Genomic DNA, 18571 nt, shown 5'->3' with positions numbered 1-18571 from the left:
CCTAATTCTTACTGTCTTTATGTTGAGTATGTCAGCATTCACCGATTTATGGGATATATTTGGATTTTTTTCCCACCTGATTAGTAGAATAGGAGGCTGAATAGCATCACATTTATTATGACAGAAACCAGCAGGGCAACTGGAGTTAGTATACTTGTAGTTTTCATAAATCACTCAGTTGTTACTCAATGATGGGACAGTTCATTACTTGATTTTGATTGGCTGAGGAGTAACGGTGGCTCCATTTCAACAGATAAATGCTGAAGATTTGAATCTTCAGTAAAATTAATGACAGTTGGAGGAATTCCCAGCTGCACATATAACTGGAAGTGCTTAACTATCCAATTAATCATGAATGGATGGATTCGGTGAAACACAAAATTCAATCTGCTTTTGCAGTGGTGATTTTGAATAATTGGAGGAAAGTATTTTTCTCTATTGAATGCAACTCTGAGTGACTAGTAAAATGCTGTACACTCTTAGGAGTAATGCAAAGAAATGTCCCTTTGCCCCTCTCTTCCTTCCTTCTTCCCTTCTTTCCTTCCTGCAAATACTTACAAGGGCCCACACCGGCCAGCTGCAGAAAAACAAACAAACAAACAATAGCCAACCAAACAAAAAAAAACCCAAATATTTACAAGCGTACTTCAAAAAGTTTGTGAAAAAATGGAATTAAATAATACGAATCTTTCCAAGCCCACTCTGGGGATACACTGCTGTCCTTGAGTAGTTATTGTCAGAAAGGTAAAACATCCACACATACAATTACAGCACATTGGATGCATGAAATGGAGTTGGCCAAAAGGACACAAGGAGAAAAGGGACTTTTCAAATAAGAGTCAACACCCTGTGCAGTGTCAGGAGGGCATCAGAGCATTTGCCCACCTTATTCAACACGTACTTTCTGAGTGCTTACTCAGTGCCACACACGTGAATGAAGCATATTTGGAAAAGCGTGAGGAGCATGTTAGGGCCAGACCATGTTGGAGGAGAAAGATAAAAGATGAGCCTGGAGGTTGGCAGGGACAATTTAAAATGTCATTTTAATAATGTCACTTCCAATTGTTTCTCTTTTCAAAGTCAATGAAGAGATATTTTCTTATTATTGTTCTAGCTTAATGTTGATGAAATAAGGAGTAATGGGACAAAGATTTTGAGTTGATTTAGTACATATTTATACCCAAGCTTAGTAAATACACAGAGAAACATGCCAAATGAATCACAGACTCAGCACTCAAGGGCAGAGCTAGGCTGACCCGTGGCACAGTAAAGGACTTAAGTTCTTATCTGGAAACTTCCAAATGGCTAGCAATCCTTGAAGAGAAAGACTGAAAACTTCTTGTCTGAAAAGAGAAGCTATTAACAATTATTTTAATCATAGAACAGCAATCAAGGGTTAAAAAGAATTGTCTGTATAGACATCTGTATAACGGAGGAAATTTTCATTTATTTCACACAATAGCATAAAATCTGATGAAAATTATGGTGGATTTTTAAAAAATAATACTACTCTCACCTCCTTCCACGAAGGTTTTGAGATGGCTTAGAAGAATATGCAAAGCCAAAAAAGTTAGTAACAAGCAAAAAAGCAGGATCTGACAAAACATGAATTAGGACAGAAGATCTATACCAAGAGGCAAGTTAGAACTTAGCTGTGAGCTTCCTGGTGGCTGAAACCAAAACCAAAGCACGATTAATTATCGGCTTCTCATTGTCCATAGAGAGAAAACCCAAGAAAGATGATGATTTAATTTTTATTGTCTATAACAAAAAACTAATGCTTGCAAAGAGCCCTTTTCTATTTAGTAACCTGGGTATAAGTTGATTGTAGTCTCAGCCTTTATGTTCTGAGGAGCATTTTAACTAGAGGGCTTTGCCAGTGTGTTAATGTGAGTGCTTCCAGTGCCCTTCATGCATTTTTGCTACAGTGCTCTTGCATGCTTGCATTGGCATTCCACTAAAAGACAAGTGCTGGTGTTATCCACTAAGAAGAATGTTGCCAACTTCAGCTGCATCTACTTTATTCTCACGAGGACTGCTCTTCTTTGACAATTATTCATAACGATTTATTCTCTGGTAAAGTGTGTTCTGCAAGTGTGTGTTTCATTTTTCTTCCATATTCAGCATCTTTATAGCATTTCATGCTAAATGGAGATAGATTCTATTGTATTTCAATTTTGTAATGGAGTAATTGAATTTGCAATACAACCAAGTTCCCTGGAATTCATTTGGTAAAACAATGATTGCTTAAAATGGGAAAGGCTTGTTTTTCAAATTCTTATTCTCAATATAAGCCTCAGCCTCCACCCAGGGAGGCATTTTGCTTGTCCATCATTGTCAATTTTTATGCTCTGTGGTTATAAATAACTTCTGGAATAAGTACCAGACCTTTTTCAGTAGCAATTTTCAAAACTCAATTCACATTCTTTTTAAAAATCCTTTGTGATCCTTTCTAGTAAGAAGGATTTTTTACTAATTTCAATTTTGTAGTAGTGAGGCTAATATTGTCTTGGATTTGCACAGGTTAAACTGGTGAAGAACCTTTTCACAACATATTGAAGATGATGATTTACTGGGCTTCTTAGATAAAGAGCTTCAATATATTTTAAAATCATCCCACCTCTATTACATTTTCTCTTATCAGCTCTGTTACTTGTTTCTTCTTGTCTCAGATGAACATCAGAAGATAGACAAAATGCTGATGGTTTGTTGATGGATTTAACAGTTAAAAAACATGAAAAATACTAAAGTCTTCAAGTTGAAAATGATTAAATTAAAATATTTTTTTTCACCCTCTTTATCACCTTTAGCCAACATCTAGTACAGTGCTTAGCAAATACTACGCAGTCAGTAAATTGTATATATTCCCTATATCCTGTCAAGCATTTTAACACGTTCTTTGGAATATGTTTTTGGTTTACCTCTTCCTCTCTTTTTCCACTGTCATTATCCCATTATCCTCCATATCTCCCAATCAGTCTGTCTGACTGCAGTTTTTCACGCTTCCAGACAGATCTTCCTAATGCACCTTTTTCAACCTGAAACTCTCTTTCATTTGCCTGAGTGCAGCATCAGCCATCTACTCCCAACCACATGGCTGCAAACACCTCCTCCTGGCTTTCCTGATTTGCTGTGATCCTCATTTATTCTACTCTACAATTTTATTTCCAGCTACTCCTCAACATGAACCTCTGAACTCCTCATTCCCCAGCACACAGGGCAAGGCACTGTTTTCATGCCTTTGGTCACGCTGCCCCCACTTTTTCTTGAAAAGCCTTGGCAACATTTTTCTGACCCCAGCAGGTCATGAAGATGCAGTCCCAGCTGTGCCTTCTCCTGCATCTTCCTTGGCTTGGCGGCCTTAGCCTGACCTCTGCCTTCCTGCAAGTCCAAAGTCAGTAGCCCTCATTTCTTTTCTTCAATACCGTCGTTTGGCACTGAATTGCTCTGCTTCATGAACACATATCTCAGCTCCTTAAATTGATTGTAAATGGTTTAAAGTCAAGAAACATGCCTTTTACTTCTTTAGTATCCACTGCAACTCCTACCCTCATACCGACCACAGAGTTATTGAAATTCATCGGTCTCCAAACATTGCCTTTCTGTTCCTGCCCTTTAGCTTTGCTGTCTGCTATTCCTGACATCTCTGCTTAAGACTCCTTCACCTTCTCCCTCAGGTCTTCTCTTCCCCCAAGCAGAATTAATCTGTCCTCTCCTGTTCGCTGACTGCACTTGTGTTTTTGTTACAGCACTTATTCTCTCCTTCATGATGTGGTCATTTATATAACTGTGTGCCCTGTTAGATGATGAGCCCTCGTTAGTAAAGGGTCGTGTCTTATTTATCTTTGTGCTAGCCATTGCACTTAGCACGGACCTCATACATACTCACTTTTCAACAGGTGTTTGTCAATTTGAGTCACATATTAGACAGTAGACAAGCAGACATGACCCATCATTGTTAGGGTACTGAGAGTGGTTGGTATGTGCAGGGCCATTCACCTGCTCTGTCCTCTTGGGGTTCCTGGAACCTGGCAACAGTTATCAGTTTGATTCACCTGGTTCACATATATATTTTTAACAATACCTGAAGGGATTCTTTTATTTGGAACTTAATAAAGACCACAAAATGCTTCGTAAGAATGCTTAAAGCTGTACTGAGGGGTTAGAACTAATCAGGTAAGCCCAATTTCACTGTCATGTGTACAGCAAGCTGCAAAGACTCTGCAAGGACATTGTGTACTAACCTTTAGATCCTTGTCCCTGAAATTTAGTAGCACCCTCCCTGTGCGGAAGATAAGGAAAATATCTCTGGGTCCCCTTCTTTCCAAGGCCTTTCTGCAGCATTGTTCACTGGTTCAGTACTGTTCTGTTTCACAGACCATCTCCACTGGAATTTTTTTTTTTTTTTTTTAATTTGAGGCCTTTTTTTCCAAGAGCAGAGAATTCTTGGTTTTTGTGTCTGTGTTTGCCCAAAGTTCTCCATGAAAGTACTCAGTCTCCCTGAGCTGAACTTCTTAAGCACATTTCTCTTGTTCCCACTACCCAATGTGTAGATGCACGTAACGCTGGGATGATAGAAGGGCCTCTCTCCTCCACTTCAGCCAGCTGAATGCCGGCTGCAGTTCTCTGTATGGGTCTCTCTCAGCTTTGTTGCGGCAGCATAGAAGGAGTTTTATATCCCCAGGATGAGCCCAATGAGGAAAAAACTTTTCTGCTGAGTGGACATCATGCCTCTTGTCCTTTGATAGGAAACCCTTACATCTCTCTTGAGCCCTTGACTTTTATCTGTACTTGGATTTTGCTCAATAACCATCAACATACCCAAACACAGAGATTATCGGACTATAGTACTTACGTATTTGTTGATTTATTTCAAATCTTGAATTATATTTATATGGTTTGTGAGTTTTTTCTTATTTATAAAGATGCAGAGTGAGAGTGGTAACAAAAGACTTATTTTTAATAAATTTACCATAGCTTTAAAATGGGAGTTTTTCATTTTTTAAACATGTATTTCAAGAAAGCAAAAAGAGTGAGAAAATAAAATAAAAAAATCAACTGTAGCTAAGAAAAAGCAACAGCAACCTTACATTGAAATGACAGGGGCATACTCTGTGACCAGAGAGCCTATTATTCAGCTTTTGGAAGGGACAAGGGTGTCTTGTTTCTCAGAGGTGACTCTTTGAAGCTGTATAGGATTCTAAGAGTTTTCAGTGGATTGGCTTGTTTTGTTGACAGTGCTGGTCTTGAGTCCAGCGTGCATGTAAGCTAGCAGTGTGGGTGCTGTATGATTGATGACCACCCCAGGCCTGGCCACCTTGAAGTGGATGCTGGATTCATAAAGAGGAGGGCAGCCTCTAGCATTCCCGGCTGACAGTGGAGAATGTGTCAGGAGCATTGGGCTCATGTGCAAAGGACAGCAATCTTATTTGTGCTGCTGTCTGGTGAAAAAAGAGACTGACCATCTTCCAGATATTCCCAAATAAGTAATGCCTCCCAAGTAAACACCACGTTTGCAGGCAGAAAAAAACATGGAGAAAGAAAGCCAACGTGATTCCTAAACTTCACTTTAGCCAATACCTTCAGTTGTCCCAAATTAAATTAAAGCATTTAATTTTCTACTCACTTTAATTAATTTAAGCTTTACATCTCTACCCATTTTTTGGAGAGGGGTTAAAAACAGCTAATTGGCCTCATCAAGAAACAAAGGACCAGGATAAATCCATATACTGATGTGTACTTGCTAACCTGTGTTGAGTGATTCCTTGGCTGAGTACTTGCACTGTTCTGAATGCATAATCTTCACAGCAGCTCTATGAGTTAGGTTAATACACTATGCTCATCTTCAGAAAGGAAACTGAGCACAGAAAGACTAAGTGTCTCGTCCAAAAGCAAACATCCAGTAGGTAGCAGCCCTAGGATTCCAACAGAGGCAGTCCAGCTTCAAAGCCCAACTCTGAACTGCTTCTTCTTTGCCAGTTCTTGTATGAACAATCACTTCCTCTCCTTATATTTCCTAATGAAAAATAAAGGTGATTGGGGTAATTTAAACCATAGTCTTTCTCCTAGGCTCATTTAAAAAAATAATTTCATCTCTCAACTTTTTTTTTTGTTTGGTCCAAAAAAGTTTCCAACAAAAAAATGAGCAGATGTGGGTTTCCTCTTGGAGCACTTTGGATATATTAATGAGCTAATGGATAAACCTGAAGGAAGGGGAGAGAAAATCCAAAAGTGTGATAGTCATATCCTTAGTAATAGCTGATTGTATGTGTTTTGATGTCAGTTCAAATGAATGCTCCATCACTAATACATGAAGACCTAATTCCTGGCTCTAAGAACAGACCTCGGAGGAATCTTAGAGATCATGCAAGAGACACTCTGCCTTGAAATGCAAATTTTAGATTCACCAACTGATGGCTCGGTGACTTTGGTCATGTGACTTGACATCTGTAAGGCCTCAAAAAGAGCTTTGGAAAGAAATCAAGATAATGTACTGGAGAAAACACAGCATGCTCAGTGATTGTTAGTCCAATCTAAATGCAGAGAGAGACAGACAGAAAGATACTCTTTTTTTATGCCTTCAACCTCATGCTCCTCCAGCAGTGCCTACAGGCACCTCTGCTGGGCATGGTTATTAGCTAATTAGCAAAGGCTTAGAATCAGTCAGACCAGGGTTCCCAACACTTTACCAGCTGCTCGACCTTGGTCTTATTACTTACTGTCTGTAAGCCTTGTTTACTTCAATGTGAATAGTGAATTTAACCACTTAAGTTTTTATGGTGACTGAGTTAGACAAAGTCTGTAAAGTGCTGTTTCAAAGTCTCATTTCCTAGTTCCAAAGGTTGAACTAAGAATTAGTTATTTTCCTTGAACATAATGAGCTCCGTCTAACACAGAGAACACAGAATTAGTGGATAGGAATCAAAAACGCAAGCCTTGCTTTCACCTCCTCTGTCTCTGAACCCATTGGGGCGGAAGGGCAGCACCCCAGGGAAGAGTGTGGCTTGAGCCACTCCAAACTCCACATGGAGTTGGTCTATGCTGCTGCGGGGAGGTGGGCATTGTGTGGAGCACAGAGGAAGGATAGCAAGACTGTAGGGAAGAGAGCAGCCTGGAGTACGTGTCCTGTGACATTAACTTGTCTTCTTCCATGGAAGATCTAGGGGTGGGTGTAGCTCTCACCTAGAACGGAAAGCATTGGCTGGTTAGGAGCCATGAGCACAAGGGACCCGCCACACCTTCATACTCCCAAACCATTCACCGTCTTCTAATTTAAAAATAACATGGGTGCCTAAATTTAAACTACTGTGCTAAGTGGCATCATCTAGTTTTTAACCTAAAACCTACAGGCTTCAAAAATTTAGGAGATTGGTGACCAGAAAGAAAAACTCATAGTGACATAGCCTTTGTTGGGGCCCTAAGACCTCTCACAGAGGATGTTCTTTTCCAAAGACCACTATTAATAGAAGCACTTAATACTAACCATTGGACATAGTAAGTGCTCAGTGAATAATAGTGGTTATTATTGTTTCTGATAATGATTATTAATATTTAACATTACCTATCAAAATCATTATTTTGGGGTTACTGGAGGTAAATTTGAGGTGTATAACTCTTTGTAAAAAATATGTATATATTTATTTATGTTATGTAAACAAACGTGTGTATGTGTATAGACCTGCATGATATTTGTTTTTATTTTTTAAGATTCTCAAGGTAAAAATTCAAACCATATGGAAAGGTATACAGTGAATTGTAAGTCTGTTTTCGTCCACCAGTGTGTGTGTGTGTGTGTGTGTGTGTGTGTGTGTGTGTGTGTGTGTGTGTGTGTGTGTGTGTGTGTGGTGTGTGTGTATGGGTATATTGACACATTATGGACTCTCAGTATATTTATTTTATTTTATTTTATTATTTTTTTTAAATTTTATTTTGTCGATATACATTGTGGTTAGTATATTTATTTTAACACAATTTTTAAACAACATACAAGATTACTTACAATTTGATCTTGTGACTTAGCAATAACACATTTCATTACTTAGAGGTCTCTGTTATCCTTTTCCATGTCTACATACTGTTCTATTTTGTGAATGAGCCATACTTTTTAAAAACATGTCTTCTATGGATAAACATTTAGGTTCATTCTAATGTTTTTATCATAAACAATATTGCAGTGAATATTCTTGTGTATACATTTATACATATATATTAATATAGGTTTATCTCTAGAGTAAATTTCTTCAAGTCCAATGGCTCAGTTAAAATTTATGTACATTTTAATTTTGGTACAATGTACATTTCACATTTTTGCCTAATTACCTCCCAAAATATTATGCCAGTTTACTGTCTTACCAACAGATTTGAGTGCCAGTTTTACTGCATCCTCATTAACACTGAATATTGTCAAATGTTTTGATCTTTGCTAATCTAATAGGCGAAAGTACTATCATATTTTAATTTTCATTGTTTACTTAAGAAAGAGGGTGAACATCTTTTCATGTATTTATTGTACATTCTTGTTCCTTTTCATGTTTCCTGACTGTTTTTATCCCTTTCTCATATTGGTGAGTGAAGAGGTAGGTTGTTTATCTTCTTATTAATATTTATATGTTAGAGCTTTTTGAATGTGAAGAACATTAAACCCAGGTCACTTATGTAACACTTTTTTCTTCTTTGTCATTTACATTTTGACTGATTGTTAATATTTTTTCAAGACAAATGTTTAAATTTTTTATGTAGTCAAATTTATCAATCTTTTCTTTTTATGGCTTCTGAATATTTTGACATGCTATTTTAGATACATATGGCTTAGATATATATATATATATATATAGTGTCTGTAAGTAATAGTGTATGTGTATATATATAATATAGTGTATTACATATATAAAATTTTGCCTTTAAATATCTTCAACTGCTATTTATTTCTGTATAAAGAATGAAACAGAAATCTTTATATCCCCACAACTGGCTAGCTGTTTCCCAACACTGTTTATTGATTAATCACTCTTTTCCATTGATTTGAAATGTTTCCTATATCATATATTAATCTCCCACAAATAAAGGTTGAATTTATAGACTATGTTATTTCATTGATCTGTGCAGTACCAAATATTTTTAATTCCTATAGTTTTATAGTATGTTTTAATATCTATTACAAAGGCTAGTTCTCCTTCATTCGTCTTCTTTTAACATAGCAATTTCTGAATATTAATTTTTGTGATCAACTCTCATATCATTTTGTCGGGTTAAAATCAGTTTGGTTTTTCACTGTTCTTTCCAATGTGATTTCCAGCAACCCTGTGGGTGAAGTCTGGACAGTACTGGGTACCGTTGAGGCTTCCCTTCCTCCTCCTGAAGCCATCTCATTCACTTTTTCATTCAGGAAATAGTTGTGAGCCCCTATGATCTCAAAGTTTTTGCTAGGAACTCTGAGGACCACAAAAACTGATAAGACATGGTCCTGCCTGAAGTGAAGTAGATGCTTTTCTGTGGTTTCCATTGTGTCTTCAGCCACATCTGGGGGAAGCACTTCTGTTCGTGATGACATGCCTGGATCTGTTAGCTGTACATAGGCATCCCCTAATGAGAAACCTTGGCCAGCAAAAAAAGCATTCCAAAGAATTATTTTAGGATAGTTTTACATCCAGCAGTTCCCAAGGCTATAGAAATGACACAGGTGAGGTTCAAGTCCTCTTCCCTGCTTTCTCCTTCTAGATCAAGCTATGTTATTCCTTGCTTTATCTGACAGAAGGAAAAGTTTTTTTTGTTGCTATTTTCTTTTTAAGCTACAAGTGATTGCCTAAAGCTGCTTTTAGGGGAAACATATATACTGTTGTCATATCTCTAATCTGACTCTCAAGAAAATAGACCACAACGTAAAACTAGTGTTTTGTGAACTACTTTGTAAACCACTCTGGGGGAATGTGAGAAGGCGGCATTTCTTTGTCAATCACGGTTCCAGAAGGCTCATAGACGTCCACCTTTACAAGAAACAATCAGTTGCCTCATCTGTATGCAGCATGGCCTCTACCAGCAACACATTCAGGATTTCCTGAGCAAATACTGTCCTTACATTTTTAATGTCTCTGCTAAAACTAGATTAGTGCAGCTTGAGCAGCCATCCTTAAAGAAAGACCTTGTGCTGTTGCAAATGCTTCCAGGCATCAGTGCTGGGACCAGCCACATGGAGCTGCCCAGGCACTTACCTGTGTCACATGGATTGGTCAGAAGCTCTCACTAAGTTTTGACCAGGCAGGGCTGGTTTCCAGTGTGGCTGCTCAGTATCCTTTGATGTTATTGTGTGGCCTGTAAATAGTAAAGCTTGATTGCTTGAGGCCACCTCCCAGTGGGTGATATCTTTTCACTTTCCCGGAGGAGAGTGAGTTCTACAATCTCACTGTCCCTACCATTACGATAAAGTTCTTGTTGGAGGCAAAAATGATCGTGGTTTTTTTCAACTTCTGTTACTCTTTAGTCTCCCAGAAGGTTTTTGATTTATTGCTACTTGTGCTTATTGATGTGGCACTTCTTATATACATATACAACATTATACAGTGATTATCAAAGCAGTTTTTGCCAAATAGCCTTCATATAATCTTTTTTTGTTCTTTCCCCAGTGTATTGAACCATATGAAATTCCAAAAATTATTCAATTGCCTATGGTTCAACCCCGTATAAAAGGAATCCATCCCCCTGCTACCTCCATCACCATCGGTTTAACTTGCAAATCTGCTCATAGCTCACATCTCAACCTCTCTTTTCCCAGAAGTGCCTAAATGGCCATGGCTGGAACAAATTTCCCTTCTATCACTACCTGGGCCTTTTAGTCACCTCCCTCATTATACTTGAAAGCTCAATTAAAATTCTTCTGCTGTTGTGTCCATTAATGGGCACAAGTCTCCTAAGACTGGCAATTGAAAGAAATACCTGTCTGAAATCAGGGCAATTACAGCAATTGCCAAACTAGTCAACACAACAAGAAGGGTCAGGTTGGCCAACTTTCCTAAATGAGTATTACAGTACTTTCTTTTAAATAAATCATGTAAAACAGTTATAATGGAACCTATTAATTTGTATTCCACTTAGGAGATAATTTGTATAAAGCCTGTGCTTTGCTTTTAACTGTAGTGTATATTTGTATATAATTATATTTTAATAAGAAATAATCTGTAAATAAGTAGTGTAAACACAATTAGAGGACTTATCACTTAAAACAAAAAGAAAGCTCTTAAGGGTACCTTAGAATCACCTACAATAACTAAAATGCTGAGTAAAAACCCTATCATTAGAGTAGAAGCTCAAAGAAATTAACAAACCAAAACCTTGATAGTCTAGAGATACCATGTGAACTCAGAAATAGTAAACATGTCTTTTGAAAAGCAGTCTGCAATTCACTTTCCATGGTCTCAGATTGGCATTTTTTTTACCTGTCTGTCATTTTAAATTAGTGAGATTTTGGTGTATGATGAATATTAACAAAATATTGTAGAATGTTGTTTTGTTTTACTGAAGCCAACTAAAAAGTCTGACATTTTAATGTAGGATTTTGCACCAGATTTTGTAGGGGAAACTTTTAAAAAAGATTCTACCCATGCCCTTGCCTATGTGACCTATGATAGTGGCATGGGGGGGATATTCCTATTGACCGTCTGAGCCTCAGGTGCCTCATCTGTACAATGGGAATAATCATAACCTACTTCATAGGTTTGATGTGACAATAAAGCCTATTAGTGACTCACAGTGGAGTAAGGGATGAGTAAACATTCCTTCTCTTCCCTTTCCCTTTTCTGGCCTTTCATGAACATGCTGCTTTGCTACCCTTGACTACTCTTTGAAGCCTGAAAAGGAAGGTTGGTCAGATGTCTGGGGTTGAACTTTATGTCTTCTGTCCAGTAAGAGTGGGCTGCTGTGGTTGTTAAGCAGATCTTGTCTTATTCTTTCCACCAACATTATGAAGACCTCCTATTTACAAGAAACTGCACAAGGTACTTTAGAGAAAAGTTCAGTGGTCATCTCTGAGGTATAATTTCAACAGTTCCTCACTCCACCAAGGTGCCGGCGATGTACACATTATCTAGTTCTTTGGATTAAGGCATTGAAAACTGCAATTTAGAACAAATCTCACGAGGGTAGAGTTGCTAGCAATTAACATCACACCACGTAAGCATAACCTTGGTAAATTAGCCAACTACCCGAGAAGAACTTAAAACCACGGTACGAAGAATAGGTATATCCTGACGGGAGTGAGTCTTTATTTCAACAAATTTGAGGTCCTGCCGTGCCAGGCACTGCATAGGCCTATACACTTGGAGACAGACTGGAGCTTGGTAGGCTGGGTGCCCTAGCAAAGAGCTCTGGACACACTTGGTGAAGGAGGGGGGAGGAGGAGAAGAAAGAGCATTTGCAAGAAAGGGAGGGGCTGGTATGTAAAGATAAAGGTTGCCTAAGGGACCTTTTTGCCAAGGGCAGCCTTGTGAGGAAGATACGTACCCGTCTACACTGGGAAACCTGGGAAAGTCATGTAGAAAGGACTGTATTTCTTCTGCGGTGTGGAAAAATGCATCATCCTGTCATTTCAAGCCCAGTGGAGAGAAACAGGCTTAAATCCACTGGGAGTGATACGTTTCTCTAGACATTCCACTGTCACTCAGTCCACTTAATGCAACAATTAACATACCAAATTTACACCAAGTTTAACATTCACTTGTCTGATCTGGAAGGGAAACTGATATTTTAGGTGCCTACGACTGCACAGCCCAATATGGTAACCACTACCTACAGGTGGATATTTAAATTTAAATTAATTAAAAGGAAATAGAATTTAAAAACTGTAAAAATTAAACTAAAAATTCAGTGAACTGACCACTTTGCTCAGTTGCTTAGAGCATGGCGCTGATATCACCAAGGTACAGGTTTTGATCCCTGTACCTGCCAGCTGCCTAAATAAATAAATAAATTCAGTATTTCGGTCTCTCTAGTCATGCTTCAAGTGCTCAGTAACCACCTGCGGTCTGTGGCTATCACATTGGACAGAGTCTTCCATCATTGAGGAAAGTTCTGTTGGACAGCACAGGTTTAGTATGTACATTATGCTTGTGTGCCATCTTGTACATATGCTATCTTATTCATTCCTCAGAATAACCCAGAAGAAGGGTTTCATTCCCACTTGCAGATGAGGAAATAATCTCAGAAAGGTTGAGCAGTTCTCCTCTCACTTAGAGGCCACCATGGTACCTGACAGATGGTCAGTGGTCACTGAATGGGCAGCTAAGCAAGGTAGTGAGAGACCCAGAACTGGCAGACTGTGGAGCCCAGCAGTTTCAACAATAGTGAGAGTCTGTTCCAGTATTATTGCATTTTATCATCAAACATTTGTAGATCTTCCTCTTTCCTTGCTATAATTTACTGATATATCTAAAGTCTAAAATTACTCAGAAAAAAAGAAAGCCTATTTTAGTTTTAAAAGGACAAGATAAGTGGGAGTGGGGAGTGACTCCAAGTGGGCACGAGGTTTCTTTGGAGGTGGTGGAAATGTTTTAATGTTAGATCGTGGTGTAAGTTGTGTTCTGTAAATATATTAAACATCGTTGAATTGTATACTTAAAATGTGTGAATTTTATGGTATGTAAATTATACCTCAATAAAGCTGTAAAAAAAAAATACAAAATAAAAAAGCAAGATATAAATCCTTAACCTCTAGGACAGCCAAAAGTTTAATGTTCAAAAGCTGCCAAGCCTTTAATTAGTGAGGCTAAGATTAATTGCTGGAATTTCCTGAATTTCCCCCATGGTGGTAAAAGAAATGATGTCCCATCTCAAATCAAACACCACGAAACTCTACAAGGTATGTATTATTATCCCTGTTTTCTAAGAGAGGAAATTGGGACTCAGAAGGGTTAAAACAACTTGTCCAAGATCCACAGCCAACAAGAACTGGTGATAGTGTCAGAGTCAATACTGTCCCACCCCAAAGCCCATGGCTGCTCTCCTGCCTACATCATGTGCCCTCTTGTCTGTGAAGGAGAAGCCCTTTCATTGTTTGACTTGAAATCACCTTCCTTTTCCCAGGAGACAACAGTAAACTGATTTTCCAATGTTTCTATCAGCATTTGCATTTTGTACTTGAGTAGAAAAAAACAGACTCAGTTCCTCCTACTATATCCTCACAACTCACTTCTGATACCAGATGTGTGGGGATTTTTACCTGGAGACAGCTGCGGATCCCACAGGTTAAGGGCTCAGTCCCACAAGACTTCTGGTGCCAATTGCAAGTCCCAGATTGTTTTACCTGTGCTTCTGACCGACTGGCTATAAATTGGCATTCTCACGACCCCTCCTTGGGTTCGATCAATTTGCTAGAGTGGCTGGCTCACAGAACTCAGGGAAACACATATGTTTACCGGTTTATTACAAAGGATATTACAAAGGAGACAGATGAACAGCCAGATGGAACAGATGGGTAAGACAAGGTATGGGGAAGTTGCACAGAGCTTCCATGCCCTCTTTGGTGCGCCACCCTCCAGGAACCTCCACAGGTTCAGCTATCTGGAAGCTCTCCAACCATGTCCTTATGGGAATCTTCATTACATAGGCATAACAATTAAATCTTTGGTTTTTGATGATCAGCTTAACCTTCAGCCTCTCTCCCTTCCCCAGAAATTAGGGGGTGGGGCTGAAAGTCCCAAACCTCTAATCCTGCCTTGGTCTTTCAGGTGACCAGCCCCATCCTGACCTAGGGTCATCCAACCCTGAGTCAACTCATTAGCATCCAAAAAGGCACATTCACTTTGGAGATTCCAAAGATTTTAGGAGCTGTATGCCAGGAAATGGGGAATAAGACCAAATATTGTATCTATTTCACAATATCATAGTACTCAAGGAGATTTGTGAAAGGCATGACAAAGGAACATGATGTTGGTTGGTCAAGATGCCTAAATGGGGCCAGGAGGCCATCCAAGCTTGAGCTCCGGGCACATCTCAGGGGAGAGCACTCTGAGACTCGTGAGGCTGCAGCTTCCTGGATAAACCCTGCCACAAATCTGCTGCTCACTGTTTTCTGCTACTCCCTACCAAACCGAAGGAAGGACCCTGACTACAGCCCATCTCAATGAACTGTTGTGACTGATTCCTTATGGACAAGGCTGTTTGACGTGTGCTAGTACCAGTCACAACTTTCGTAGCCGCCCCCTCCTTTTTACTGGCTTTCTCCTTTACCTGACTGTCCTTTGTCTTTTCAGAGCACATGATTCAAGCCCTCTTGAGTCTGTGTGTCTTCCCAGGGGCAGTCCTGACGAATTCTCAAATAAACCTTCTTTGTTTTAAATATCAACCAGGTGGTCGTTTTGCTTTAGTTGAGAGGAGTGAGGCTAGAACCTGTTTTCAATATTAAACACAAAGGAAATAAAGAGTCCAGGGCCGTATGTTAATGGAAAGATATGTACTTCTTTCTTTTGATATTCACCAAGATGCATTCTGTTATGTCTTAAAATGAAATACTGGACCCCCGAAAAAAAACAGCGAAAAAAGACCTTTTATGCACATATACAAACTGTTTATATATAAACAATTGCTGCGAGTCTCTTTATATATATATATGTTCATTGGTGATTTCAAGTCTCAATTGGTTTAGTTGGTTCCTTAGAGATGTGACTTGCGGTGGTGCCTGCTTAAGAACTTTCGAGGGACTAGCCACTGCCATGCCTTTTATACAAGGGTTAACAGCCCAGTTTCAGATCACCTAACAAATTGAGTAGCTCACCTCTCACCCATTTTATGAGATGGAATTTTTGGAAAACTATAAGCTGATGGGGCTGCAGTTTCCAGCTCTGGCCATGACTAGTATTTTTTTTTTTTTTTTTTTTTTGTCTTTTTTTGTGACCGGTAAGGGGATTGCAACCCTTGGCTTGGTGTCGTCCACACCCGGCTCAGCCAGTGAGCGCACCGGCCATCCCTATATAGGATCCGAACCTATGGCGGAAGCGCAGCTGCGCACCCAAGCACCACACTCTCCCGAGTGCGCCATGGGCCGGCCCATGACTAGTAATTTTTACATCTTCATTTGTGTCCTTATAACATCCAGAATTATTTCCTTCTTGCCATTTTCCTCTTCTTAATTATTACATGTTTAGCCAGACCTGTGGGTCTCCCTTAATCCCACACTAGTCTTAGCAAGTCTGCCATAGCCCCTGCCCTCCATAGATCCTTCCTCAAGACAAGCCAGGCAGCCTCCTCTTGGGCTCTCTGCGGCTCTTTTGCCCTTCCCTCTGTGCCTTTGTACATAGTCCAGATCCTTTGCTTTATCTTATCCTTCCTTTCTTTTGGGATGTGTCTATACTCTCTTCCAAACAGTTGAAACAAAACAAAAATAAATAAAAACAAGAAGCCACGTCAGTACCAAGCCAGCTGAACATGTCCACGGGCCAAATCTGGGCTCTTGATGTTGGACCTCTGCTACCTCTAGGACTTTGAGAGACAGCAACAGTGATTTTTCATAGTCAAAGAAATGTAGATGACATTAAAAAAAAAAAAAAACCAGAGTAAATGCTGTGATGATATAACACTAATTATGAAAATGGGTATCGTGACCCTTTAGTTTTTCCTCTATTAATATTCTTAGAAACGGTGGGAGTAAACAGAAACTGCTTCTGCATAGTTGGCACTAGTAGAGCTTATTAAGTAGTTCCGAGATTTCTTACAATCTTGTTCACATTTCAAAATAAAGTTCATATGCAGGAGTCCTTGAGTCACTTCTTTTTTTTTTTTGCCTTTTTTCGTGACCGGCACTCAGCCAGTGAGTGCACCGGCCATCCCTATATAGGATCCAAACCCGCGGCGGGAGCGTTGCCGCGCTCCCAGCGCCACACTCTCCCGAGTGCGCCACGGGCTCAGCCCTCTTGAGTGACTTCTTGAGTGCTCAGAGATGATGGAATGCTAAGATCTGAAAAGTCATTAAGCTGGTTTCAGGAAATTAGCCATCTTCAACTGGCAATAGTGGACTGTGTATTTTAGCTGTTTGACTCACTGCTCCAGCAGGCAGCCTACTTTCTCATGAACTGTGGTTACTAGCCTTCCCCAGCACATGTTCTCAAAACAAGAAGGCCAAGTGCCTCCTTCCTGACTTACGCCTTACAATCACTGGGAGGTCCAGACGTCTTCAGGGCAGCCAGTCCAGCAGCTTGGATTGGTCCACCACACATATCCCACTTTCAGCACAGCATTGCCTGGACTAACTCCAAACTGTTTTCATAGATATTTTAGAAACGTTGTTTATTTTCTCTCTTACTCTGGATTTTATGCAGGTGTATGTAAATTCAGACAAAAGATGCATTCTGAGAGAACTCTGTTTTAAAGGATTTCAAGGTAGCTCTCCTTTTAGGCAATCAATGCATCTATAAAACAGTCACCCTGCATTTAACCATTTTGTAGGTTCAGATTTTTTTCCCCAGTAGATTTGCACAGAGGAATTTGGTTAACAAATGCATTTCCTCTGTAAAGGGCACTTTCAAAAGTGCTATATAAAGTACATGGATTTGAACACATTGTAGTTATCAAATTTATCATGTTTTCTATACAGTAAATACAGTAAGAAAAATGGCTACACTTCAAGATAAGCTATTGTGTATGTATAAGTGAGTTGAAAAATAATTAGAATCTCTTCATTCTTTTTTTTAAAAAAATCAATGTAGTAATGTCAACACTAGGAAATGCGGATGAGAAAGATGATTTATTGTATGCTTACTACGTGCCAGGTCTCCTGGAGCAAGCATTTTAATATCAAGTGCAGCTCAGCGAAGGTTTGAACTGCTGTCTCTAAGGTTGAGCTACCTCAGTTTGAATCTCAGCGTTTGCTGCATGATTCAGTGAGATGAGGTGTGCAAAGCATCTAGCCCTGTGTGAGAACTCAATAAATTATATCTTATTTCATTTAATCCTATGAAATAGGCAATGTCCTTTTACAGACAAGGAGACTGTCTTGGAGTAGACCCGTAACTTGCATAAAGTTTTCAAAAGTGTGTCACGGAGAGAGAATTTAGAACCAGGGCTGGACTGGGCACTCTGATTAAACCTCTAGACAGGAGCTATTCTAGGCTGCCAGGAAAATCTGTGCTGGATTTTTCTATGATGGAAAAGACTGCCCCGTCTACAATGATGCCCTCTACTGAGAGACAATGCTGCCCATACAGGCAGCAAATTCACAAATAAACATTTCTAAGTTTAGAAAACTTTCAAGGGTCCAGTTTCAACAACCATTTCTTAAGGTTATTTTTTGCAATGGATAGCAAATTCTTAGCTATATGGACAGGTCTACACTTTCCAAAACCTGTGCACGATTTATGAAATATGCCAAATATACTAGCTCTACCAATAACCTCTGCTGTGTAAGTGTCATCATCTACGCAAATATCAACTTCCAGTGCCAGCTTAAGGAAATTGTAAGGATCTTACTTTAGCAGCCAGAAGGCAAACCTCCAAGACTTTTTTTTTTGGTTGGGGTGTGGTTAACTTTTTAACTAGCTGCTCTGGTTTTCTTCTCTCCTTATGACATAAGCACCAAGTGATGCTGGGCACC

General features: G+C 39.3%; 1 protein-coding gene across 2 annotated transcripts in view; it reads left to right on the top strand.

The window, feature by feature from the left end:
- Positions 1-18571, top strand: part of CACNB4 (calcium voltage-gated channel auxiliary subunit beta 4) — a 213128-nt gene that overhangs the window by 154186 nt on the left and 40371 nt on the right. The window lies entirely within an intron of this gene.

Source organism: Cynocephalus volans, chromosome 1 (genome assembly GCF_027409185.1).
Source record: "Cynocephalus volans isolate mCynVol1 chromosome 1, mCynVol1.pri, whole genome shotgun sequence".
NCBI lineage: Eukaryota > Metazoa > Chordata > Mammalia > Dermoptera > Cynocephalidae > Cynocephalus > Cynocephalus volans.
The sequence above is the reverse complement of the archived record's forward strand: the minus strand, read 5'-3'. Positions and strand labels throughout refer to the sequence as shown.